Source organism: Lissotriton vulgaris, chromosome 5 (assembly GCF_964263255.1).
Source record: "Lissotriton vulgaris chromosome 5, aLisVul1.2, whole genome shotgun sequence".
NCBI classification, from domain to species: Eukaryota; Metazoa; Chordata; class Amphibia; order Caudata; family Salamandridae; genus Lissotriton; species Lissotriton vulgaris.
This window is the reverse complement of record NC_141693.1, coordinates 1,503,543,537-1,503,568,503: the sequence shown is the minus strand read 5'-3', so window position 1 is coordinate 1,503,568,503 and position 24,967 is coordinate 1,503,543,537. Positions and strand designations below refer to the sequence as shown.

The following is a 24,967-nucleotide window of genomic DNA, read 5'->3' as shown; positions in this document are numbered from 1 at the left end:
AATTTACTGAAAAAACCTATTCATTTCAATGTACTGTATTTGCTAAGTGTTGCAACCTGCTGCATCCCCTGTAAATCAAACAAAGTACAAGTTCTATTGAATTTTAAACTGTTCTATATTCAGCAACTTATTACTGAAAAGTATTTAATGCTTACCTGGGACAGGTTCTAAAATAAAACAACAGTATATTGTTTATACAAAAACAATTGACCTAGAGTTCAGTTCTTGAGTATGTAAATTTATTTGCTGACTGAGTGTGTACATCAAATGCTTAACACTGTCCTCTGATACTGCATGACTGCTCGACCACTCTACCACAAATAGAGAGTAAGGTTCTATCTAACTTTAACCACTGCCTACCTCTGGGGTCACCTGGACCCTATACACACTATACCTCATTTTGGTGTAGTATGTGTAGAGCCAGTTGCCTACACCTTGACTACGACAAAGATCGCTTGGAGTAGCTCCATGACAGATCCCAAGGCCTTCCTCCCGACAGAGATCATGAGTGTGGAGGCGCTTGAGTTACAACTCCCTCAAGGCTTTGGAGTGCATAGGGCGGGTAATCGACACAGGCCTTGGTGTCATGGTCACACTCCACACACCAGAGGAACACCAGTGGGGGTTCATCGCCGACATCGGTCGGTGACAGGCGTCACGCGGCTGGACGCCAGTTTCCCTAATGACATCCTTGACGCACCAGGAGGCAAGTCTCTAAAGATTTTTGACAAAAGTCGAAAAAAGGTCTGTCAAAAAGACTCTGGGTAGCTCCTCCTGAATCTACGCTAACTGGTGTGGAAAGAAAAGAACTGACGTCAGCACGCTGGGGTGGCACCTATATAGGCACCGCACATGTCACTAACAGTGCGCACTATGTCACATGGAGCCTGACTGGATCCTAAAATATTTTCCACAGCACTTCCGCGCATTGGAAGAGGGCACCGCTCGACTCTGTATTGATGTCATGACATCCTTTTAAACCCCTCACCGAGGCGTTGACGTCAGTTCCATCTTTTCCGTGCTAACAGAGCATTTATGGGGCGGTCTTTAGGCCCAACTCCACTTTTTTGTGTGTGAAACAGTGTGCTCTTTGCGATGCCTTCACGGTTTAAACCCTGTGGATTTTGTGACAGATGTCGGTCACAGATCCTCATACAATCGGTTTGTGGTGCCTATGAGATCGCCATGACTTTGAGGCGTTTGGTTCCTGTCGGCATCTTTGGCCAAAGGGTGTTGAGAGAACATCAAATGAAACTTCTGGCAGCGCAGTTATCTGAGGCACTGCGGTGTTGTCAGTCCTCAAAGTCCAGAGACTGGTCGAGGAGCTGTTCGGGTGAGGGGCAGTCTCCGTCGATGTCCGAAGAACCAATGTTTGAAATTAAGGTTAGGTCGCTTAATTCAGACACTCTGTTCATCACCACCCCCTTTTCTGAATCATTTTAGGCCACTACAGGTGTGGCAGGGTATACTCAGACATGAGTCCCTTTCTCACTGCTCCATCAGGATTCAAGCAAGCCGGGCCGAAGACGGCTGAAATGCCAGAAACCGGTCCCCGGTAGCTTGTCTCCTTTCTGGTGAAGAATTGGCTTGGTAGTTTAGTCTGCCCTGTTCCCATGATGCACTGGGCCAGGGACAGACTGATTTGCATATAGCCAGGTTCTGACCTGGGATGGGGCAGTGAGATAAATAACGGTGATGGATCAAGCCCTGATCTTTGGACTGGGTAAGAGTGGTCTGCTTAATTCAGACACTCTGTTCATCACCACCCCCTTTTCTGGAGCTATTAAGGAGGGCAGCTGTTGTCTTACATTGCCAGCTTCCCCCAGCTGAATTGTCCACAGACCCTTTGGTGGATGTTTTTCACTAGGGTGAGACAGGAATAGAGCCCTTACTTCATATAATGAGTCGCTCCACAACATATGGTTAGGGGCTTAGGTAAGGCCAGTAACTGGAATGCCTGTAGACGGGGCTATATCCCATAGGCATTGGCCCGCCCCGGGGGACCGTGATGGTCTCCTAAAACATCCCTTCACAAAAGGCCTGATTGTGCAAGTAGCTACAGCCTAATGTCCTCCATCGGGTTCCATCATGAACTGAGTTGTGAGAGGAATGTTTTCTCTTCCCTTAGTGCAGCATTACTGTTTTCAGCAGGTTTTCCCAGATGTTATGGGACTCAGTGGAAGCCTGAAGTGAACTACTACCATTGGTGCGTGATGGCCGAGAGAAGGCGCAATTCACCATAAAATATGGTATGGACACCACTGATTCCGTGGGTAGAGCTATGGCTCAGTCAGTTGGACTGTGCTGACATGTTTGGCTGCGTCTGTCTGGGTTTTTCAGAGCCTGTACAGAAAAGCCTGAAAGATATACCGTCTGATGTATTTATTTCTTTGGTGTGCATGCTGATTCAGCTTAACAACGATTTAGAGCCACAAGGTGTGATAAAGACACTTAGACATGGTGTAACAAAGACACTTGGACATGCCTTTAGAGGCTCTGCTTTCTTTCTTTCCGACTTGTGTAGAAGGAAGTGTTTATTTATCGCTGGCTTGCAGCCTGTATTCTCCTACTTGTGACTGGTGTGGTGTTTCTGCTTTCTGCAGGAGTTTATGGTTGTTTCACTAACCTTCTTTCCACATGTTTGCCTTGCCCTTACTCCGGTCAGTTGTGATAATAGTAGTGCAGTTATTCTGTAGTACAGTTGTGTTCTTTACACTATATTCCACAATTTGTGGCTTTATGGATTGTATTACTGCTTGGCGCAGAAGTCGTGCCTTTCTCCTTCAGCTCTATCGTAGACAGTTTTTCAGCAGGCCGTTTTGTTTTTTGTTTTTTGATTATTACCTGGTATACAGGTCTTGTAGCTTGCTTTACTCTACAGAAGGGCTCAAGCTGACACCTTCAGGGTACGTTTCTGCACTCTATGTGGAATATATATATATATATATATATATATATATATATCAGCTTGTGCACTACTGGACCCTTGTTTGGGGGTACAGAGTTCCATTCTCTGTGTCGGGTTATTTATCTGGCTTGCAATTATAATACATTTGTGAAGTTTGGTACCCATTGTTAGGTGTTTGATATTTGATTCTCTATGGGAGAATAAGTATATATGATCATTGTTAGCCACAAGATTATCTTGTGAGCCTTCAAACACTTTGTGCTTTGCTATTCAGGGTCTGTCTTCTAGCCATTGCTATTTGATTGTCTTTTTCACCCTTTCATGTAGACATGATTGGTTTGTCCATGTCCCTTGGTCAGGATTTTTTTTTCCTGGGATTAGGTCATCTTATTATTCGTCTCCAGGGAGACGTGTCTCTCTGCCGATTCTACTCCTTCTCTTATGACGAGTTCTTAATACTCTTGACTCTAGAGTTGTTTTTAACGCTTTGCAGTATTACTAAAATGTCTTCTTTCTGAAGGTCATTTCCCCCTAATGATGTATTACCTTTTCTTCTCTATGAAGGTATTCCTCCTACATGTGCCTCATAGCTTCTACTGTTTGTGAACGGATTTTATTATTTTCTTCCTGCATCGTTGCTCTTTTAAGGGACAACTCTTCATCATTTATCTAACTCTAGTTGTTGTAATTAGGATCGCACTTGTGAACGGTGGTCCCTAAATGGCATATACAGCTAGATGTTTATTTTATAGATCGCTCAGATTCTTTTATTATGGAATCCTTATAAAATTCCACAGCTTCAGTAATGAGGATTTTTTCCACATCATCTGTAGATAGGTCTCTATTCATAATGTAAGATTACGTACTAACTTTGCGTTTCATTAAGCCTCAAGGTTTCCAGTTCAGACTTTATATCTTATTCACCTTTATACTCTATTGCTTGCTGATGCTGTCTCAGGCAATTTGCATTAAGCGGACGTTTTGGATGGCTGTTGCTTTCCTATGTGGTGTAATGGCCCTTATGGTCAGCATTGTCTGGGTAATTATTCAGCTTTACTTTCATTCAACAATTTATATTTTTTCATCTCTATACATGGGTGGTTATTTATTTAATTCCTCTAATGTCAGTGTACTTCTTGGCGATATCCTAACGATCTTTGTAATATCTATCTAGAGATAGGACTGTTTCTATGCCCCTAGTTGCTATTTCGGGTCTGGTATCTTATTGGACTAAGCGCCCATCGTAGGGGCCTGTGTTTAACCTTTTGATCACAGGTTCATATCTCGGCGACTCAGCTTTTCTTCATTCTGAGGTCGATATAGGGAGGTGATTACAAATGCTTGTTTCGTATGGCGTTAGATCCCCAGGTGAGGGGCACTGAGGGTGTCCATGGGGAGGCAGATGGTGTAGCATCAGTGCCCTCCTCATAAGATGTCATGCGTGGAAAGTTGTGAGGCAAGGGTTCCGAATATGGCAGAGGTGTTCGCGCCAGAGCTGGTAAGTGGAGGTGTACCTTGATGGGAGCCCATGCAGCACCCCAGATGAAGTCACTAGGTCTCTGGTTCCCGATGGAGCTGATACAGCGCTGGTTCCAGTTCTGCCAAGGTGCTTGTGGCAACCCCAGTAAATATGCTGTGCGTCAAACCAGCCAAGCTATGCTTTGTTGTGTTTTGCTATGCTATGTTTTGTTTTATTATGCTATGTTTTATTTTGCTATCCTATGCTTTGCTTTGTTATGCTATGCTATGTTATGTTATGCTATTCTGGTGAGGGTATGTGAGGGTGTGTGAGGGTGTGTGAGGGTGTGTGAGGGTGTGTGAGGGTGAGAGGGTGAGGGGGTGTGAGGGTGAGGGGGTGTGAGGGTTTGTGAGTGAGGGTGTGAGGGTGTGAGGGTGAGGGTGTGAGGGTGAGTGACGGTGTGTGAGGGTGAGAGGGGGTGAGGGTGGATGAGGGTGTGTGAGGGTGGGTGAGGGGATGTGAGGGTGGGTGAGGGGATGTGAGGGTGAGTGAGGGTGTGTGAGGGTGAGGGTGTGTGAGGGGTTGTGAGGTGAGGGGGGTGTGGGGGGGAGGGGGTGTAAGGGGGAGGGGGTTTGAGGGGGTGGGGGGTGCAAGGGTGAGGGGGTGTGAGGGTGAGAGGGTGGGAGGGTGAGGCTGACGGGGTGAGGGTGTGTGAGGGTGAGGGGTGGGTGACGGTGTGTGTGAGGCTGACAGATTGAGGGCGTGTGAGGGGGTGTGAGGGTGGGAGGGTGTGTAAGGGTGAGTGAAGGTGAGAGGGTGAGTGAGGGTGAGGGTGAGGGTGTGGGGGGTGAGGGGGGGTGAGAGGGTTTGTGAGGGTGAGAGGGTGTGTGAGGGTGAGAGGGTGAAGGTGTGGGTGTGAGAGGGTGAAGGTGTGGGGGTGTTATGGTGAAGGGGTTTAAGGGTGGGGGCGAGGGGCTGAGGGGGTGTGAGGGTGAGGGGGTGTGAGCGTGAGGGGGTGTGATGGTGAGGGGGGGTGATGGTGAGGGGGGTAAGGGTGAGGAGGTGTGAGGGGGTGTGAGGGTGTGTGAGGGTGAGAGGGTGAGTGAGGGTGAGGGTGTGTGTGAGGGTGAGGGTGTGTGAGTGAGGGGGTGTGAGAGTGAGGATGTGTGAGAGTGAGGGGGTGTGAGAGTGAGGGTGTGTGTGAGTGAGGGGGTGTGAGAGTGAGGGTGTGTGTGAGTGTGAGGGGGTGTGTGAGGGGGTGTGAGGGCATGTGGGGGTGGGTGTGTGAAGGTGAGGGGGTGTGAGGGGGTGTGAGGGTGATGGGGTGTGAGTGAGGGGGTGTGAGAGTGGGGGGGTGAGGGTGTGACGGGGTGTGAGGGTGAGGGGGTGTGAGGGGGTGAGGGTGAGTGAGGGCGAGAGGGTTGTGGGTGTGAGGGTGAGGGGGTGTGAGGGTGAGGGGGTGAGGGGGTGTGAGGGTGAGGGGGTGAGGGGATGCAAGGGTGAGGGGATGTGAGGGTGAGGGGATGTGAGGGGATGTGAGGGTGGGGGTGTGAGGGTGGGGGGTGTGATGGGGTGAGAGGTTGTGGGAGGGTGAGAGGTTGTGGGAGGGTGAGAGGGTGTGTGAGGGTGAGAGGGAGGGATTGGGTGTGTGAGGGTGTGTGAGGGTAAGGGTGTGTGAGGATGAGGGTGTGTGAGGATGAGGGTGTGTGAGGGTGAGGGTGTGTGAGGGTGAGTGGGTGTGAGGGTGAGGGGGTGTGAGGGTGAAGGGGTGTGAGAGTGAGGGGGTGTAAGGGTGAGGAGGTGGGTGAGGGTGGGGGGGTGTGAGGGTGATGGTGAGGGGGTGTGAGGGTGAGGGGGTGTGAGGGTGAGGGGGTGTGAGGGGGTGATGGTGAGGGTGTGAGGTTGAGTGAGGGTGTGTGAGGTTGAGTGAGGGTGTGAGATGGTGAGAGGGGGCGTGATGGGGTGTGAGGGTGATGGGGTGTGAGTGAGGGGGTGTGAGAGTGGGGGGGGGTGAGGGTGTGACGGGGTGTGAGGGTGAGGGGGTGAGGGGGTGTGAGGGTGTGAGGGTGTGAGGGGGTGAGGGTGAGTGAGGGCGAGAGGGTTGTGGGTGTGAGGGTGAGAGGGGTGTGAGGGTGAGTGAGGGTGTGTGAGGGTGTGTGAGGGTGTGAGGGTGTGTGAGGGTGTGAGGGTGGGCGAGAGGGTGTGTGAGAGGGTGAGAGGGTGTGTGAGGGTGTGAGGGTGTGTGAGGGTGAGAGGAAGAGTGTGGGTGAGGGTGTGTGAGAGGGTGTGTGAGGGTGAGGGTGTGAGGGTGGGTGAGTGAGGGTGTGTGAGGATGTGTGAGGGTGGGAGGGTGTGAGGGTGTGTGAGGACGTGTGAGGGTCCGAAGTAAATGGTGGCAGGGCAGACATCATAAGACAGAGAGAAGAGACTGCATGATGACTGCGTTGGTCAGTTTCAGAATCAGGAGGGGCAGAGTCAGCACAGTCTGCGAGGGATCAACGTGTCTAGAGGCAAAGCATAGCGGATGTAGCATTGCAGCTAGAAAGTCGAGTGTTTTCAAGCTGAGAAAGGTGAAGAGAACGCCGAACAAAACACGGCTTCCCCACCATATTGTAAGATTACGTACTAACTTTGCGTTTCGTTAGGCCTCAAGGTTTCCAGTTCAGACGTTATATCTGCTGGTTTCTTATGGTGTTAGATCCCCAGGTGAGGGGCACCAAGGGTGTCCATGGGGAGGCAGATGTTGTAGCATCAGTGCCCTCCCCATAGATGCCATGCGTGGGAAGTTGTGAGGCAAGGGTTCCGAATATGGCAGAGGTGTTCGCGCCAGAGCTGGTAAGTGGAGGCGTACCTTGATGGGAGCCCATGCAGCGCCCCAGATGAAGTCACTAGGTCTCTGGTTCCCGATGGAACTGATACAGCGCTGGTTCCAGTTCTGCCGAGGTGCTTGTGGCAACCCCAGTAAATATGCTGTGCGTCAAACCAGGCAAGCTATGCTTTGTTGTGTTTTGCTATGCTATGTTTTGTTTTGTTATGCTATGTTTTGTTTTGATATCCTATGCTTTGTTTTGTTATGCTATGCTATGTTATGTTATGCTATTCTGGTGAGGGTGGGTGAGGGTGTGTGAGGGTGGGTGAGGGGGTGTGAGAGTGGGTGTGTGAGGGTGTGTGAGGGTGAGGGTGTGTGAGGGTGTGTGAGGGTGAGGGGGTGTGAGGGTGAGTGAGGGGATGTGAGGGTGAGTGAGGGTGGGTGAGGGTGAGTAAGGATGTGTGAGGGTGTGTGAGGCAGGGTGAGAGTGTGTGAGGTGAGGGGTGTGAGGTGAGGGGGTGTGAGGGTGAAGGGGGTGAGGGGGAGTGAGGGTGCAGGTGTGTGAGGGTGAGGGGGTGTGAGGGGGAGGGTGTGGGGTTGTGAGGGTGTGGGGTTGTGAGGGTGTGGGGTTGCGAGGGTGAGGGGGTGAGAGGGTGAGGGTGACGGGGGTGAGGGTGTGTGAGGGTGAGGGGGTGTGAGGGTGAGGGGCGGTGAGGGTGTGTGAGGGTGAGAGGGAGGGGTGAGGGTGAGGGTGTCAGTGGGTGAGGGTGTGTGACGGTGCGGTTGTGAGGATGAGGGGGTGTGTGAGGGTGAGAGGGTTTGCGAGGGTGTGTGAGGGTGAGAGGGTGTGTGAGGGTGAGAGGGTGTGTGAGGGTGAGTGGGTGAGTGAGGGTGTGAGGGTGAGGGGGGTGAGGGGATGATGGTGAGGGTGTTTGAGGGTGAGGGGATGTGAGGTGAGAGGGTGTGTGAGGGTGAGAGGTTGAGTGAGGGTGAGGGGGGTAAAGGTGGGTGAGGGTGAGGGTGTGTGAGGGTGAGGGGTGTGAGAGTGATGGGGTGTGAGGGGAGTGTGAGGGTGTGTGGGGCGTGAGGGCATGTGGGGGGGTGAGGGGGTGAGGGTGTGGGAGGGTGTGTGTGAGGGTGTGTGAGGGTGAGGGGGTGTGAGGGAGTGTGAAGGTGGGTGAGGGTGTGTGTGAGGGTGAGAGGATGTGTGAGGGTGAAAGGGTGTGTGAGGGTGGGTGAGGGTGAGTGAGGGTGGGGGTGTGAAGGGGTGTGAGGGTGAGGGGGGTGAGGGGTTGTGAGGGAGGGTGAGGGGATGTGAGGGTGAGGGGATGTGTGGGTTAGGGGGTGAGAGGGTGTGTGAGGGTGAGAGGGAGGGTGTGGGTGTGTGGGAGGGTGAGTGTGTGTGAGGGTAAGGGTGTGTGAGGGTAAGGGTGTGAGGGGGTGTGAGGGTGATGAGGTGTGAGAGTGAGGGGCTGAGGGTGAGGGATGTGAGGGTGATGGTGAGGGGGGTGAGGGTGAGTGAGGGTGTGAGGGTGGGTGAGGGGGTGAGTGAGGGTGTGTGAGGGTGAGGGGGTGTGAGAGGGTGTGAGGGTGATGGGGTGTGAGTGAGAGGGGGTGTGAGTGAGAGGGTGTGAGAGTGAGGGGGTGTGTGAGGGGGTGAAGGTGTGAGGGGGTGTGAGGGTGAGAGGGTGAGGGGGTGTGAGGGTGAGGGGGTGTGATGGGGTGTGAGGGGGTGAGGTGGTGTGAGGGGGTGAGTGAGGGTGAGAGGGTGGTGAGGGTGTGAGGGTGTGAGGGTGAGAGGGTGTGTGAGGGTGAGAGGGTGTGTGAGGGTGAGGTGAGGGTGGGTGTGTGAGGGTGAGAGGTGTGAGGGTGAGTGAGGGTGTGTGAGGGTGTGTGATGGTGAGAGGGTGAGAGGGTGTGTGAGGGTTAGGAGGTGTGAGGGTAAGGGTCCGAAGTAAAAGGTGGCAGGGCAGACATCATAAGACAGAGAGAAGAGACTGCGTGGTGACTGCGTTGGTCAGTTTCAGAATCAGGAGGGGCAGTGTCAGCACAGTCTGCGAGGGATCAACGTGTCTAGAGGCAAATATAGCGGATGTAGCATCGCAGCTAGCAAGTCGAGTGTTTTTAAGCTGAGTGTCCCTAGAGAGATGGCAACACAGCAACAGCATTTGAGGAGCAAGGCTACTGTAAACAAGCACGGTAGACTTTCACTTTCGTCCAGAAAAAAAACGAGAAAGGTGCAGAGAACGCAGAACAAAACACGGCTTCCCCGCGAAATGAATGCAAAAAAAAACAAGCTCTCTGCATTGCTGTGGTGGGGGTGGGGCGGGGGAGCACATTCCTTTGAAGTCTGATGCCAAGGCTCAGACTAATGGTGGTGTGCGATGTGCACGCGGGGGAGCGGCAGCCTTTAAAGTCTGATGCCGAGGCACAGACAAATGGTGGTGTGTGATGTGGCTAGCTCTGTGCACGCGCATAGCTCACATGAACTGTACGCGATCCGCAGACTAGGTAGACTTTCTTTTCCGCTTACTATAATCTCACCTATTTATCCCTGCGGGATATAATAAGCGAGACCTAAAAACCAGCTACAGAATACCATCCCTAAGGAAAGCCGCAGGGCATCACCTCAAAGAAAGTCACATGGCACCACTTGAAGTCAGCCTTATACACTATCAAAATCAGCGGCCGATGTCAAATTTAAGACAATCGAAACAATGAGTACCCTTTTAAGCCACCATCTGGCATTATCGAAAGACAGCCTTAAGTAATTGATGAAAAGAAGACACTCCATACTCACGAAGTCCTGATGAAACATTCTGCTTCGTGGATCTCAAAGACTGCAGCCTTAAGAAGCCCCATATCAAGACAGGAAAGAACCTGCCACTTCTTCATTGATGGAGTTTGCATTCACATTTTCATGAGTGGAAAACCAGCTTCACTTCCACCTCTAAAAGAAAGGAGAGTAAAGGGTCAATAGAATCAACAAGGATTGGCAGAGCCAATAATTCTAGTTTTGAGGTCTACAGTGAGGGCGAAGTGCAGCTAATTTGTACCAATTTCTTATAGATGAAAGGGAAGTTCATTGTGCATAAACTAGAATGGATTCCCATTCTAATGCTACTGACTGTTTGGTGTTTCTTTCCACCTCTTATGGGAGTGCTGGCATAGCAGTCCCTACGGGGCTTTAAGTTACATCTTAAATTAGCACATATATTTTATCTCATAGAAGCAATATATATAACAAGCAACTGTTTTTGTTGTTTCACTGCTGCATACTCATTTCATGTTTTAGTCAGATATCTAGCCAGATCTATTGACTTTGCCTGCCCTTATTTCTGAAGCATGCATCTACAAAGCCAATAGGTGGACTTTTTGGTTGGGGAAGTGTTTGGTAGTGGTAGCACAACTTTGGGTGAGTTGCTCCTTATGGTCTTAAAAAAAAGACCATAATCAAGCAAACTCTTGGGCAACACCAACATGGAAGAAGCAAGTAGGGCCTTTTGTTGAACAGACTGTATTTTCAGTGTATTTAAAGTGTACCCTTAAAGAAAAGTGGTATAAAAAGGAGTCAAGGAGGATGTTTGTATTTTGAGTGGTGAACTCAAAAGGCATACACAGCAAAATGTAGCATACTAAATATTTTTAACACTAGGCCCAGGAGCCCTATGGACTACGGTTCCAAGGTGCAGCCCCCAAACACTCCCAGGGAGGAATAGCTAAATGATAACCGTTTATACCATTTGGCCCTACCTTATTTACATACGATGCAACTGTTGCAAATCATGTCCATCGTCCAGTATGCCGAGCAATCCGCTGAAACTAACCACTTCAGTCATATATTCAGTACGTATTTCAGAGTGAAGAGATCTGCTACACAGTCCTGGCCTCAGAAGGCCGTGCAGGTCTTGACTAACTATATACTAACGATCCGTACTCCATTCATAGAAGGGATAGCTGTAATGCAGTCCTTTCTAGTAGATCTTGGACCCTTCCACTCCTCCCATCCATGCCTGTCCCACAACATGCATTACAGAATGGATAATCCTGTGCTGTAACCAGCAAATTGGATTTAATACAGTAAAAAATCATAACTATCATAAAGGCACCTGCAGAGCTGATAACGTCTGCCAACATACCATAACATCCCATCACTAAGCACTGTTTCCCATAACCGCACCTCGGTGGTCATCATGCACGACATGAAAACCCTTCCTACATAGTGTTAGACGGGGACCCGGAGGGTCAGCCGAGGACAGGGGGGAGAGGCCTCCGGCGAGGGCCCTCTCCGGTAATCGTACAGACAAGTAACTTCCCCCCCACAGATAGACACCACACAAGGATAGGTTCTGCACACTTTTATATATATCTCGAGGCAAGGTGATGAGCGATACAGCAGGACCAGGATACTAGGATCCCGTCAATTCTAGTCTCTTTGGGGAAAAGGGTAGCGGGACAGTCTGAGTACTGGTCTGGTACAGAAGCAGCAGAGGTGTAGCTCACAATCCTCGAGCTGGAGGGTTCGTACGGAGGGGCTGCAGCAGCGCCAGCAGGCCTTGCAGATGGTTCACGGCGAGGAGGGCCGCGGCAGCGCCAGCAGGCCTTGCAGATGGTTCACGACGAAGAGGGCCGCAGCAGCGCCAGCAGGCCTTGAAGATGGTTCACGACGAGGAGGGCCGCGGCAGCGCCAGCAGGCCTTGAAGATGGTTCACGACGAGGAGGGCCGCGGCAGCGCCAGCAAGCCTTGCAGATGGTTCACGACGAGGAGGGCCGCGGCAGCGCCAGCATGCCTTGCAGATGGTTCACAACGAGGAGGAGCCGCGGCAGCGCCAGCAGGCCTTCAAAGGTGGTTCACGAAGAGGAGCCGCGGCAGCGCCAGCAGGCCTCCATGGATGAGTTCGTCTCGGTGTCTCTCAACTCCAGGATACAACTGCCTTCCTGCTCTGGAGCTGCCCCAGTTATAGGTCTGGCGCCCTTTGATGTCCGGACCCTCGCACTTGGAGGTCGGGAGGTCCGGGATGAGGGAGTCCAGACACCCAGCAGGGGGGGTGGAGCCAGCGCCCAGGGAGGCTGGGGGCGATCGACACCTGGCGGAGGGAAGCCATCGACACTCCTTCTCCCATTGAACTGCCAAGTGGTCTCTTCACCCCCTGGGTGGATGGTGGTGCCTCGATGTCGTCGGGGCCTGGCTGGGCCCGAGGCCGAGGTCGACCTGAGGCCACGAGGTCTGGGCGTGTAGTGTCCAAGATGGCGGCTGGGCCGGAGACCGGGGTTCTGGAAGGGACCCGGGCCAGACGATACAGTGGTGTTCAGGAGCCAGGGTTCCGTCGGGGAAGGGCCGGGGGTTGCCCCGGCGGGTTGCAGGGGTGGTTCTTGTCCGGGGAACAGGAGGAGCAGGGGTCCGTGACCCGCCATCCGGGGAGGGGACGGGCCGGCCACGAGGCCTGTCCAACATGCGTCCCCCCCAGCTGAAGGCAGGGAGAGTCACCCATCCTCTTGGGTACTCTCCTTGCCGAGGCGGAAGAAGCGGGACAGGCCGTCTGCGTTGGCGTGGTCCTGGCCGGGGCGATGCTCCACAGTGAAATCCATCCCCTGCAGGGAGATGGACCAACGCAACAGCTTCGGGTTTTCTACCCGCATCTGCATCAGCCACTGCAGGGGTCGGTGATCTGTTTGTACCCGGAAGTGGGTACCGAAGAGATAGGGCCGGAGCTTCTTGAGGGCCCACACTACGGCGAAGGCCTCCCGCTCTATGGTGCTCCAGCGCTGTTCTCGGGCCAGCAGGCGTCGGCTGATGAAGGCCACTGGCTGAATGACTCCCTCGGTGTTGAGTTGGGAGAGGACGGCCCCCACGCCATGATCTGAGGCGTCCGTCTGTACTATGAATTCCCGGCTGTAGTCGGGGGCCTGGAGCACGGGGGCGGTGCACATGGCGGACTTCAAGTTCTCAAAGGCCGCCTGACATTCAGGAGTCCAGTTGACTTTCTTGGGGTTCTTTTTCGACGTGAGTTCGGTGAGGGGCCCCACAATGCTGCCATAGTCTTTTACGAAGCGCCGGTAGTACCCAGTGAGCCCCAGGAAGGCTCGGACCTCTGTCTGGGTGACCGGGGTCTCCCAGGCTTGGATGGCGGCAATCTTAAGCTGGAGGGGGGCCACCAGGCCACTTCCCACCTGGTGTCCCAGGTAGGTCACAGACCCTTGGCCGATCTGGCACTTGCTGGCCTTGATGGTGAGCCCGGCCTGCCGGAGGGCGTTCAGGACCTCCCGGAGGTGGTGGAGGTGTTCTGCCCAGTGGCGGCTGTACACAGCAATATCGTCCAGATAGGCGGCGCTGAACTCCTCGAGCCCCGCCAGCACCTTGTTCACGAGTCTCTGGAAGGTGGCGGGTGCGTTTTTCATTCCGAACGGCATCACCTTGAAGTGGTAGTGTCCATCCGGGGTAGAGAAGGCGGATCGCTCCTGGGCACCTGGGGTGAGGCCGATCTGCCAATAGCCCGCTGTCAAATCGAAGATGCTCAGGTAGCGGGCGGCCCCCATGCGGTCAATCAGTTCATCTGCCCGTGGAATGGGATGAGCGTCGGTCCTGGTCACGGCGTTCAGACCCCGATAGTCTACACAGAACCTGAGCTCGGGGGCGACGCCCGGGGCGGCGGTCTTGGGGACCAGCACGACCGGGCTGGCCCAGGGGCTGTCGGACGGCTCGATCACTCCCAGAGCTAGCATCTTGGAGACTTCCGACTGGATGCAGGCGCGTACTCGATCAGGCACCCTGTACGCCCTGTGTTTGATAGGGGGGCTATCCCCGGTGTCAACGTCGTGGAGGCACCAGGGGGTGACCCCAGGGATGAGGGAGAACAGGTCGGCAAATTGTATTAGCAGTTCTTGGCAGTCTTGGCGTTGCGCTGGGGACAGGGCCTCGGAGAGGTGGACTCCTTCCACGGAGCCGTCTTTCTCTAGCGTTTTCAGGAGATCGGGGAGGGGCTCGGAGTCTTCTTCAGCCCCACTGTCGGTAGCCATCAGGAGGCTAAGTTCAGAGCGCACAAAGTGGGGTTTGAGTCTGTTGGCGTGGAGGACACGTAGGGGGTTTCGGGGTGACTCCATGTCTACCAGGTAGGTGACGGGGCCCTTGCGCTCTACCACTTTGAAGGGTCCCATCCATTTGTCCTGGAGGGCGCAAGGTTCAACCGGGGACATCACCCAGACCTGTTGTCCCGGCTCGAACTCGATGGATGAGGCATGCTGATCATACCAGCGCTTCATGTCTTCTTGGCTGGCTTCGAGGTTGGCCTTGGCAAGTTCCCAAAACCGCCGGGTCTGGTTACGGAGGGTCAAGAGGTACTTGTATACATCAGGGGGAGTCTTCGGAGGGGCCACCTCCCACCCTTCTTTGACCAGGCTGAGGGGGCCCCGGACGGGGTGTCCATACAAGAGTTCGAACGGACTGAAGCCCAGGGATTTCTGGGGGACCTCCCTGTAAGCGAACAGGAGGCACGGGAGCAGCACGTCCCATTGGCGCCGTAGGGGTTCTTCCAGGCCCATGATCATTCCCTTGAGGGTGCAGTTAAATCGTTCTACTAGTCCATTCCCTTGCGGGTGATAGGGGGTCGTGAATTTGTAGGTGACCCCGCATTGTTGCCATAGGGACTTCATGTACCTGGACATAAAGTTTGTGCCCCTGTCACTGACGACTTCTCGGGGGAGGCCCACCCACGAGAAGATCCCAATCAGGGCTCGGCCCACCACGGGCGCCGTCACGGTCCGGAGAGGTATGGCTTCGGGATAGCGGGTGGCATAGTCCACCAGGACAAGGATGAACCGGTGTCCCTGTGCTGTCCGGGGCTCCGGGGGCCCCACAATGTCTATTCCCACCCGCTCAAAGGGGGTGGTGACGATGGGAAAGGGTTGCAGGGGGACTTTCAATTTTCGGCCGCTTTTCCCACTGGCCTGGCAGGTGGGGCAGGCCCGGCAGTGGTTCACTACATCGTTCCGCATCTTCGGCCAGTAGAAGTGGGTTACCAGGCGGTTGTACGTCTTGTCCTGCCCCAGGTGCCCGGCAAGAGGTACATCGTGTGCCAAGTTCAATAGGAAGTCTCTGAATTGGAGGGGGACCACCAGCACCCGGCTGGCTCCCAGCTCGGCAATCTTTTGCTCACTGTAGAGCAGCTCGTTGTCCCAGTAGATCCAGTGGGCCCCCGAGGCGTCCCCTGCGCTCTGGGCTATGGCTTGTTGTCGGAGTCCCTCGAGGGAGGGACACGCTCTTTGTTCCTGGCGGAACTGTTCCTGAGTGGGGCCACCTTCTTGGCGCCACTGGGCCAGCTCCGGGAGGTCTTGGAGTTGATCAGGTTCTTCGTTGCCGGCCCCCGGAGGACCAGGCTCAGGGGTGGTTTCTTCGGTGACGATCGGCGGAGGAGGTTCGGGCCACTCCGGTTCTTCTCGGCTGGAGATGGCGCGGGCGGCCATGGATCGGGTCGTTACACAGACCCATTCAGGGAGACCAAGCATCCCCAGGTGCTCCCTCCGCTCAACGGCTGACCAGGGGGAGCTCTCGAGGTCGTTCCCCAGAAGGCAGTCCACCGGGGCATCGTCGCGGACAGTCACTTTTAGCATACCGGACACCCCTCCCCACTCGAAGGGGACGCGGGCCATCTGGCACAGGCTTTCGGAGTTGTCTGCCGACCGCACTGGACAAAGTACATTGGGTAGGATCTGGTCAGGGGTCACCAGATGGCAGCGGACTGCTGTCACACTGGCCCCTGTGTCACGGAGGGCTTCAGCCCGGCGTCCATTGATGGTGACCCACTGGCTGTATTTCTGCGTGTTGGCGGGGATGGGCGCCCGCGGGACCATGTCTCTTTCTCCTAGACAGACCAGGGACATGGCGGCTGGTTCCCACTCGGGCTGGTACTGCTCGTACTCATCAGCGTCTTCTTGGCCCGGCTCTTCTGCCAGGGCGGCGGCAGTGATCTGCCGGTTCATGGGGCCCTGATTTTTCGGGCAGTTGGGATCATTGGCGTAGTGGCCGGGTCGCTGGCATTTGTGGCAGGTAATGTTGGAGCGGAACCCTGGTCGCGTTGGAGGGTTTCCTCTTCTGGCCGGGGGCGGGGGGTTGCTAGTGGAAGGCACCGTGACGGTGTCCCGGCCCCGACCCTGGCCTCCTCCTCCCCCCGTGGGCGGTGAGGCCCTTGGGAGGCTCTGTTCTGTTCGCTGGGCCAGCTCCGAGGGACTCGGGTGGTCTCCCATCGGTCTGCTTCGATGGCAAGTTTCCGAGGTTCGGTCAGCTTACTATCAAGGAGATGCTGTCTTAGTTCGACGAAGCAATTATTGGAGAGGTGCTCCCATACAATAAGGTCAAATAATTGCTCGTAGGTGGTGACCTGGCTGCCCTTGATCCATCCCTCGATGGCTCGGCTAAAAAAGTTCACGAACTCCACCCAGGTTGTACCAGGGATTAGTTTGCAGTCTCGAAACCTTTGCCGGTACATCTCGGGCGTGAGCCCATAGCGAGTGAGGAGGGCGGCCTTCATGTGGTCGTAGGAGGTCATCTGGTGGTCGGGGAGTTGCAGCAGGGCGTCTCTACCTTCGTTGACGAATTTTCCCCATAACCCGGCTCCCCAGTCGCTCCGCGGGATTCGGTGGGAGGTCATTGCCACCTGGTAGGCTTTAAACCATTGCTGGATATCATCGTTCCGGTAGTATTCCCTGACGACGTCCTTGGGGATGTGGACCTTAGGGTCCGTAGGGGCCGTGGGGCTCTGGTGCCCGGAGACGCCGAGGTCTTTGTTCTGCCGTCGAATTTCTAGCTCCTTCAAGTTGCGTTCATGCTCGTATGCTAGTCTTTTCTCTTCCAGCTCCCTCTGGCTCTTTTTCTCTTCTCTTTCTTCCCTGAGCCGTAAGTGTTCGAGGGTTATTTTTTGTTCTGCCAATTTGAGTTCTCCGTCTAAGCGGAGTCGAGCCAGCTCCAATTCGTGGAGCCGGCTTTTCTCCCGTTCTCGGGCCTCTTCGGACGAGAGGCCCGATCTTCTTTCGTCCACAGGGGTGGTACTGGTTTCGGTGGTCTCGAGGTTTTGATTTTGGGATGGGGATGTTTCCGTCTCCACCCAAGATTCTAAGGCGTGCTTGAGGTCATCTTTCGTGCTCAGTCCCGTGGTAGCAATGCCCAGCTCTATGCAGAATTGCTTGAGTTCTTTGTGGCTGTACTCTTCCAGCTTTTCCATTAGAAATTTTTCTGTTGTTCCACTCTCCTTTGTCGTCATGGTGGCTGTGTGTCGTGGGGTGAGTTACTCTCTGTACGATTATGAGTCGGCTCGGATCACGCCGCTGGCCACCAATGTTAGACGGGGACCCGGAGGGTCGGCCGAGGACAGGCCTCCGGCGAGGGCCCTCTCCGGTAATCGTACATACAAGTAACGTCCCCCCCACAGATAGACACCACACAAGGATAGGTTCTGCACACTTTTAGATATATCTCGAGGCAAGGTGATGAGCGATACAGCAGGACCAGGAAACTAGGATCCCGTCAATTCTAGTCTCTTTGGGGAAAAGGGTAGCGGGACAGTCGGAGTACCGGTCTGGTACAGAAGCAGCAGAGGTGTAGCTCACAATCCTCGAGCTGGAGGGTTCGTACGGAGGGGCCGCGGCAGCGCCAGCAGGCCTTGCAGATGGTTCACGGCGAGGAGGGCCGCGGCAGCGCCAGCAGGCCTTGAAGATGGTTCACGACGAAGAGGGCCGCGGCAGCGCCAGCAGGCCTTGAAGATGGTTCACGACGAGGAGGGCCGCGGTAGCGCCAGCAGGCCTTGAAGATGGTTCACGACGAGGAGGGCCGCGGCAGCGCCAGCAGGCCATGCAGATGGTTCACGACGAGGAGGGCCGCGGCAGCGCCAGCAGGCCTTGCAGATGGTTCACAACGAGGAGGAGCCGCAGCAGCGCCAGCAGGCCTTCAAAGGTGGTTCACGAAGAGGAGCCGCGGCAGCGCCAGCAGGCCTCCAAGGATGAGTTTGTCTCGGTGTCTCTCGACTCCAGGATACAACTGCCTTCCTGCTCTGGAGCTGCCCCAGTTATAGGTCTGGCGCCCTTTGATGTCCGGACCCTCGCACTTGGAGGTCGGGAGGTCCGGGATGAGGGAGTCCAGACACCCAGCAGGGGGGTGGAGCCAGCGCCCAGGGAGGCTGGGGGCGATCGACACCTGGCGGAGGGGAGCCATCGACACTCCTTCTCCCATTGAACTGCCAAGGGGTCTCTTCACCCCCTGGGTGGATGGTGGTGCCTCGATGTCGGGGCCTGGCTGAGCCCGAGGTCGAGGTCGACCTGAGGCCACGAGGTCTGGGCGTGTAGTGTCCAAGATGGCGGCTGGGCCGGAGACCGGGGTTCTGGAAGGGACCCGGACCAGCCGATACGGTGGTGTTCAGGAGCCAGGGTTCCGTCGGGGAAGGGCCGGGGGTTGCCCCGGCGGGTTGCAGGGGTGGTTCTTGTCCGGGTAACAGGAGGAGCAGGGGTCCGCGACCCGCCATGCGGGGAGGGGACGGGCCGGCCACGAGGCCTGTCCAACACATAGGATCAAAAACAAATACACCGCCCTATGAGCCACACAATCTTCAGGGTATAGCATGCTACCAGTGCTGGCAAGTGCTTCAGTGCCTCACTTAAGCGTAGTTGACGCCATGTTAACAGCACAATACAAAACAATGGACCAGTATTTTCGATGCCTCTCTAGGAAAGCTCATGTATGTGCACATCTTTACAATGGGAACAAATTGTAAATAGAGCAACATGTTATTATGTCAGATATGTAAATTAAAATAATGCACAAGGGTAAATAGTGAATTGCATTAACCTGGCGTAAAAATAAACAGGAAACACTTCCTAAACAAAAAGACATAAATAAACAATAAAAATGTCCTGATGTGAGTAAAGAAAATACTTCCAAGAACGAACAATGACTGAATTACAAGGAGCCCAACTTGTGTGCGCGCGGGCTCGCTACGGTGGAGTTCCACGCCTCCACGTAGCACCTGTGAGCCGTGCTGCGACTCCTCCCCTCCACGAGGCTGACTCTGATGGCGGCGGACGCGAAGTGTGTGCAGCTACCTTCTCCGGCGTTTGGAATTCCCTTCTTCAGCTAGCAGGCAGACAGCTATCCTGAAAACGGCGGAACGGAATGACAGAGCGCTGCTCCTTTAATATCATTCAGGCGCCCGGACTTTCTGCTGTTTCAATTTAATTGAAATTCTCCGGACAGACACCGGGAGCGGTGGGCATATTTTTTCCGGCATCTGCAGCATCTGGGCCGTCGATATGAATGCAATACCGACGGTAGGAAAGGCAGAGCACTTTATTTCTGTCTGCGGATTAAGCACTTTCACTTTCATCCAAAATCTCGTACATTTAACAAGGCTGCAGAGATTGTTTAAGGGAGTGCTTTAACAGTTAATAGTTAAAGTGCCAGTAAAAGCCCCGGAAAAGGTATTGAGAAGGAGAAGCAGCAAGGAAGCAGTAAAGAAATGGCCAGTGCAGTTTTTGTTTGGTGAATATCGAATTGGGAGCTTTACCAAGATACATACGGCATTTCTGGATGGTACTAACTGGCTTGGACGTATAAAACTGTAAGCTTCCCTTCCGTTTTTTGTTTTTTTTCTGTTTTTTGTTTTTTTGCTGCCTATTGACTGTTGCCTGTAGTGTGGGGCTGAACCAAGCAAACAAGTAAGGAAGAAAAGAAGGAAGCAAAAAAAGGGTTTGTCTGATATCTAACTCCTAGCTGTTTATAATAATTCCAAGACTACTTGAAGACTACTTAAAGACTAATTAAAGACTCAAATACTATTCAGAGCCTTTTTTGCGACCCTAATCCAGCCTAGTGTGAGCACAATGGGGAAACTGCTTAACGCTCGTCTCAAAGCCAAACAACGGCGACAGCAGGCAAAGGAGGCAAAGGAGGCAGTTGCTAAATTAACAGAAGGAAACTCTCTGAAGGATGATGACTCAGTACATTCATCTGATAACTCTGAGGTCAAGGATTTGTTAACAGACAGTCAGTCGCAAATGGGAGATAATTTGACTGAAACTCCCCTTGGTGATGTATCTCATACCCATGACTCATCTCATCCACTTCCACGTCTGCCGCCTCCACCTATTCCTTCGGCGGCTAAGCAGTTCCCCCTTTTCGCAAAAAAAATCTCGCCTCTCTCACCTAATTTGGTCCCCCCAAAGAATTTAACAAACATAGATGCAATACAAAATCATTCAATTGGCATAATCTCTGCAAAGGATCCGTGTATAGCAGCGACCCCTTCAAACTTGGTATCTCTCACTAATTCTGCTCATGACTCAAAGCAAGCATTCGATACCTCTGAAGACAAAACAATAGATACATTAAGTGCAGCAACAGTGCCACTTCAAGATTTCGATATGGAAGCAGGAAGGGGGACAAAAGAGGGAGCGGCGGACCACCTTGGGCCCTTGCTTGAGATGAATACGGAAACAGAGGGAGAGATGCGAATGTCTGAAGGATATGCTCAACCTGATTCTCGATGAAGTTAGAGAAATAAAAAGGTCGCAAAATGCAGAACTTTCGGCAATCCACCAGAGACTGGATAAAATGGACAAAATCGAGGAATTAGTATCTACTTTCCCAGCCCGCTTAGTGGAAGTAGAAGAACGGATTTCAACACTGGAGGATCAAATGGTCGAAGTTAAAAAAGACACTAAAGGGACTATAAAAACCACAAGGGCTCTTGAACTAAAACTTGATGAGTTGGAAAACTATAATAGGAGGTCCAACCTACGTATCGTAGGAGTTCCGGAAGGAATTGAGGGGTCAGATACATTGGCATGGGTAACCTCTTTTCTTCAACAAGGGGTGATACCGGAATATAAAGGAGACCTCACTATAACAAGAGCCCACAGAGTTCCTGCTCGACCATTTCCGAACTCTACCCTTCCGCGTACTATTGTACTAAATTTTGCAGACGTTAGGGTAAAGGAACAAATATTGTCTAAGGCTATCAAACAAAGACAATTTCCTGTGAATGCTACGGTGAAATGCAGAATATTCTCAGATATGTCAGCTATTGCGGCCAGACGTAGGAAAGAATTTGTAAAGATGCTCCAACTGTTTTAAGCTCAAGGGGCTCAGGCGATGATAGCACAGCAATCTAAACTTAGAGTTCTGATTAAGGGTAAATTCTATCTACTATCCGATATTGAGGAAGCACAGGATTTGCTGCACGAAATACAAAATGTATAATAGGGATAGAACAGTTTAATTTTTTACTTCTCTTTTGTTACTCTTAAACGCCATTATGGCTATACTCTTTGGTTTTGGGAGGGGAGAGAGGAGCACGGGTCCAGGGGTTAGGGGATGTTCTATCACTACACCCCAGGGTTAAAAGAAAGGGTGCTGTGGCAAGCGTGGGGGGAATGGACAGCGAGTTAGTAGGGGGCCACAGGCAAGGGGGGGTAGGGGGGAAATATATTTTTTTTTAAAGTGTTCTTGGTGGAGAGACGTTGCATTGTGCTATTTTTGTTTGATGATTAATATATTTTGTAAGCACAGAGTGGATGGTTCTAAGAAGTTTGGGGAAATAAGGGCTGAAATGCACGCTATGCACTTTAATTATATGTTTGTACTATGTCTAAGTTGGGTCTGAAAATTATTTCTTTTAATGTTAACGGTCTCAATAATAAGAAGAAAATGAGGGCAATAGAGGCATGGATTCTAACAGAGAACCCTGCAGTCATTATGATACAAGAGACTCATATTGCAATTTCTAAGGCAGATACATTTTCCATGTTTAAAGGATGGGCCGACTATCGAGGTTTCTCTTTCTTTTCAGAGTCCCAGCGGGGGGTTGCACTATTCTTTAGTAAGAAATTAGAGGCAGAAATAATTCTTACCGAAGCAGATACACAGGGCCGTTGGTGCTGGGCTAATTGTAAAATTAAGAATAGACCATCTCCCATTACTTTTGTGAACTTCTATGCTCCCATTAACGATTGCCCTTTAATATATGAAGAAATGTTTCAATCTCTCCTTATGGTCAAAGGAGATATAGTTATTGGAGGGGATTTTAATATATTGATGAACCCACAATTTGATTCAACTTTGGGCGGAAAAAAGCAGTCTAAACCTAAATCTTATCAGATTATTCTTAACAATATTAGGACTTTAGATCTAGCTGAGTGTTGGCGGTTAGCAAACCCTCATAAAAGAGAATATACATGCTGGTCGGGGAGGCACAAGTCATTTTCTCGTATAGATTTTTTTCTAATTTCCTCAATACTCACTAGTCGAGATCATAAGTTTTTACATAATGGCTTCTCCGATCACGCAATGCTTGTTCTTGAAATTGAGCTAGATGTAAGGACTAATGTGGTGAAACGCTGGGTCTTCAATAAATCCTATTTGAATGATGAACCTTGGGTTATGTCTGTCCAGGCAGAGATTAAGGACTTTGTAGAACGAAATATGGGGACAGCACCAATTCATATTATATGGGACACCTTGAAGGCGTATATCCGGGGCATTATTATGAGTAGGGACGCAAGGGAGGCAGCTATATTTCGTGATACAAAAAACCAGCTACAGCAAAAAATACAAGCCTTAATACATCAAAAATATTATAATCCCTCTGTAGAGTTAAAAAACCTATTAAATGCAGCAAAACGTGAACTGAGTGCTCACTATTTCTTAAAAAGTGAGGAAATCTTTTATAGGCAAGCGCAGAAATCCTATGAGCATAGCAACTTTACTGGAAATTTTTTGGCATGGCAAGTAAAAGAACAAGCCGCAGCCAATCTGATTCGTTCTCTAAAATCGCCTACCACCGGAGAAGATACCTCAGATCAGGCGGAAATAGGAGCAATTATGTTAACCCATTACGAAAATATCTACTCTTCTTCCCATATTTTGGATCAAATTAGTTTAAATGTATTTCTAGATAAATACTCTCTTCCATCACTTTCCAATATGGATCAAGAAGTAATGGCTTCTCTTTTCTCTATTAGAGAATTGGAGCAGGTAGTTAAAAACTTGCCACATGGTAAGGCTTGCGGCCCAGATGGATTTCCAGCCGAATTTTTTGTCACCTTTTTTGGCTCTCTTTCAGAAATACTTCTTTTATTAGTAAATTCAATGCTTCAGGGGGGACCAATCCCGACATCTTTCTATGATGGTACAGTGGTTAGCTTTTTGAAAAAAGGAAAAGAAGCAAAAGACCCAAATTCCTATAGACCTATAACTTTATTAAACTCGGATTACAAAATCATTACAAAATTGCTTTCTATTCGTTTCAATAAGGTTGCGTCACAGTTAATTCATACAGATCAGAATGGATTTATAACTGGCCGCCAACTGCTCACTAACACACATTATTTAGCAGAAGCACTAGATTTTTTTGAAACTCGTAAGGTATCAGCTTTAATTCTTCTTTTAGACGCAGAAAAAGCTTTTGATTTAGTAGTTTGGGACACTTTTTTTTATTTTATATCGATTTGGTATACCTTCACAAGTCATCACTTTAATTAGAAATTTGTACCAGGGAGCAAAAGCCCATATTCTAATCAATAAATTGATGGTTGGGTCTATTCCTGTTCAAAGAGGAAAGAGACAAGGTTGCCCTCTCTCCCCCACTCTTTTTGCTTTTTTTAATCGAGCCTCTAGCATCTGCAATAAGAAAAAATAAAAATATTTCTCCACCGATAGATGGTATGGATAAGATCAAACTGTACGCAGATGATATTATGCTTCTGTTGAAATCCGATATGCAGTCACAAGAACAAGCCTTTCTCATTTTTTCACAATTTGAAGCATTGGGGGGGTATCGCATTAATAAGCGGAAAACTGAGATTATTATCAGCGGGAATAACAACCCGAACCTGCACCCAGATATTCGGAGATGTATAACCAATAAACCCAAAAGATACCTAGGGGTTTATTTTTCATCTACAGTACGCGATCTATACACGCTTAATTTTGAACCCTTGATTAGGAAAGTCCGTACTATGTTCCTAAGATGGGATACACTTCCTTTATCTATTTTGGGCCGAGTAGCATTAATTAAGATGTCAATACTCCCACTTTTCAACTTTTTGTTTTCAACCATTTCTTGTTCCCTTCCTGGCCTTTTTTTTTCCAAGATTGAATCTCTTTTTTCAGCCTTCATTTGGGCAAAAAAGACTCCAAGATTAGCTATAGAAACCTTATATGTAGATAAGGAACACGGAGGATTGGGCCTACCAAATTTAAAAGACTATTACTATGCATATTTTGTGCAGTATCTTTCGAGATTTAAATATCCAGCACTTAGAGATGTATTGTTTATTAATTTCTTTTTTGACTTAATCTGCAAAGAATCCAAAATACCTTCTCCTCTCGCGATTTTTAAATCACCCAAATTAGTCAGATACTAGACTCTGCGTTGGTTTCTTAAAAAGCGAGATGTTATGCTGAAAAGGTACTCACTCTCTCTCCTATCCCTAGTAACTCCATTAAGAGAGGCTGTTTTTGGATTAGGGACCAGATTAGAATTAGACATCACACTTACCTGGGCAAGATATGGGTTCATTAACTTATCAAATTTTATTAAATTTAGAGTCTGGTTGACTCCTGATGAGATGGCAGTGTCAATAAGTGGTAATTTTCTTCTTATGGGCTCATATGTAGCGCTGTATAGGTTACTGAGTATTATTGATATAATACAATTAAGTCAGATCTCTAATTTAACGAACGATATCTTTTGGTCCCCAGTATTCAAGAGGGCGGGAACATGGAGGAAAAGTTTGGCAGAAAATAGGGAGG

At 51.1% G+C, this 24,967-nt stretch overlaps 1 protein-coding gene across 2 annotated transcripts in view; it reads right to left on the bottom strand.

Moving 5' to 3' along the window:
* Positions 1 to 24,967, bottom strand: part of USP49 (ubiquitin specific peptidase 49) — a 211,536-nt gene that overhangs the window by 110,523 nt on the left and 76,046 nt on the right. For both annotated transcript variants that reach the window (XM_086923524.1, XM_086923525.1), the window contains one exon: positions 9,977 to 10,126. The gene's annotated coding sequence lies outside the window, so the exon portion shown is untranslated. The remainder of the gene's footprint in view (positions 1 to 9,976; positions 10,127 to 24,967) is intronic.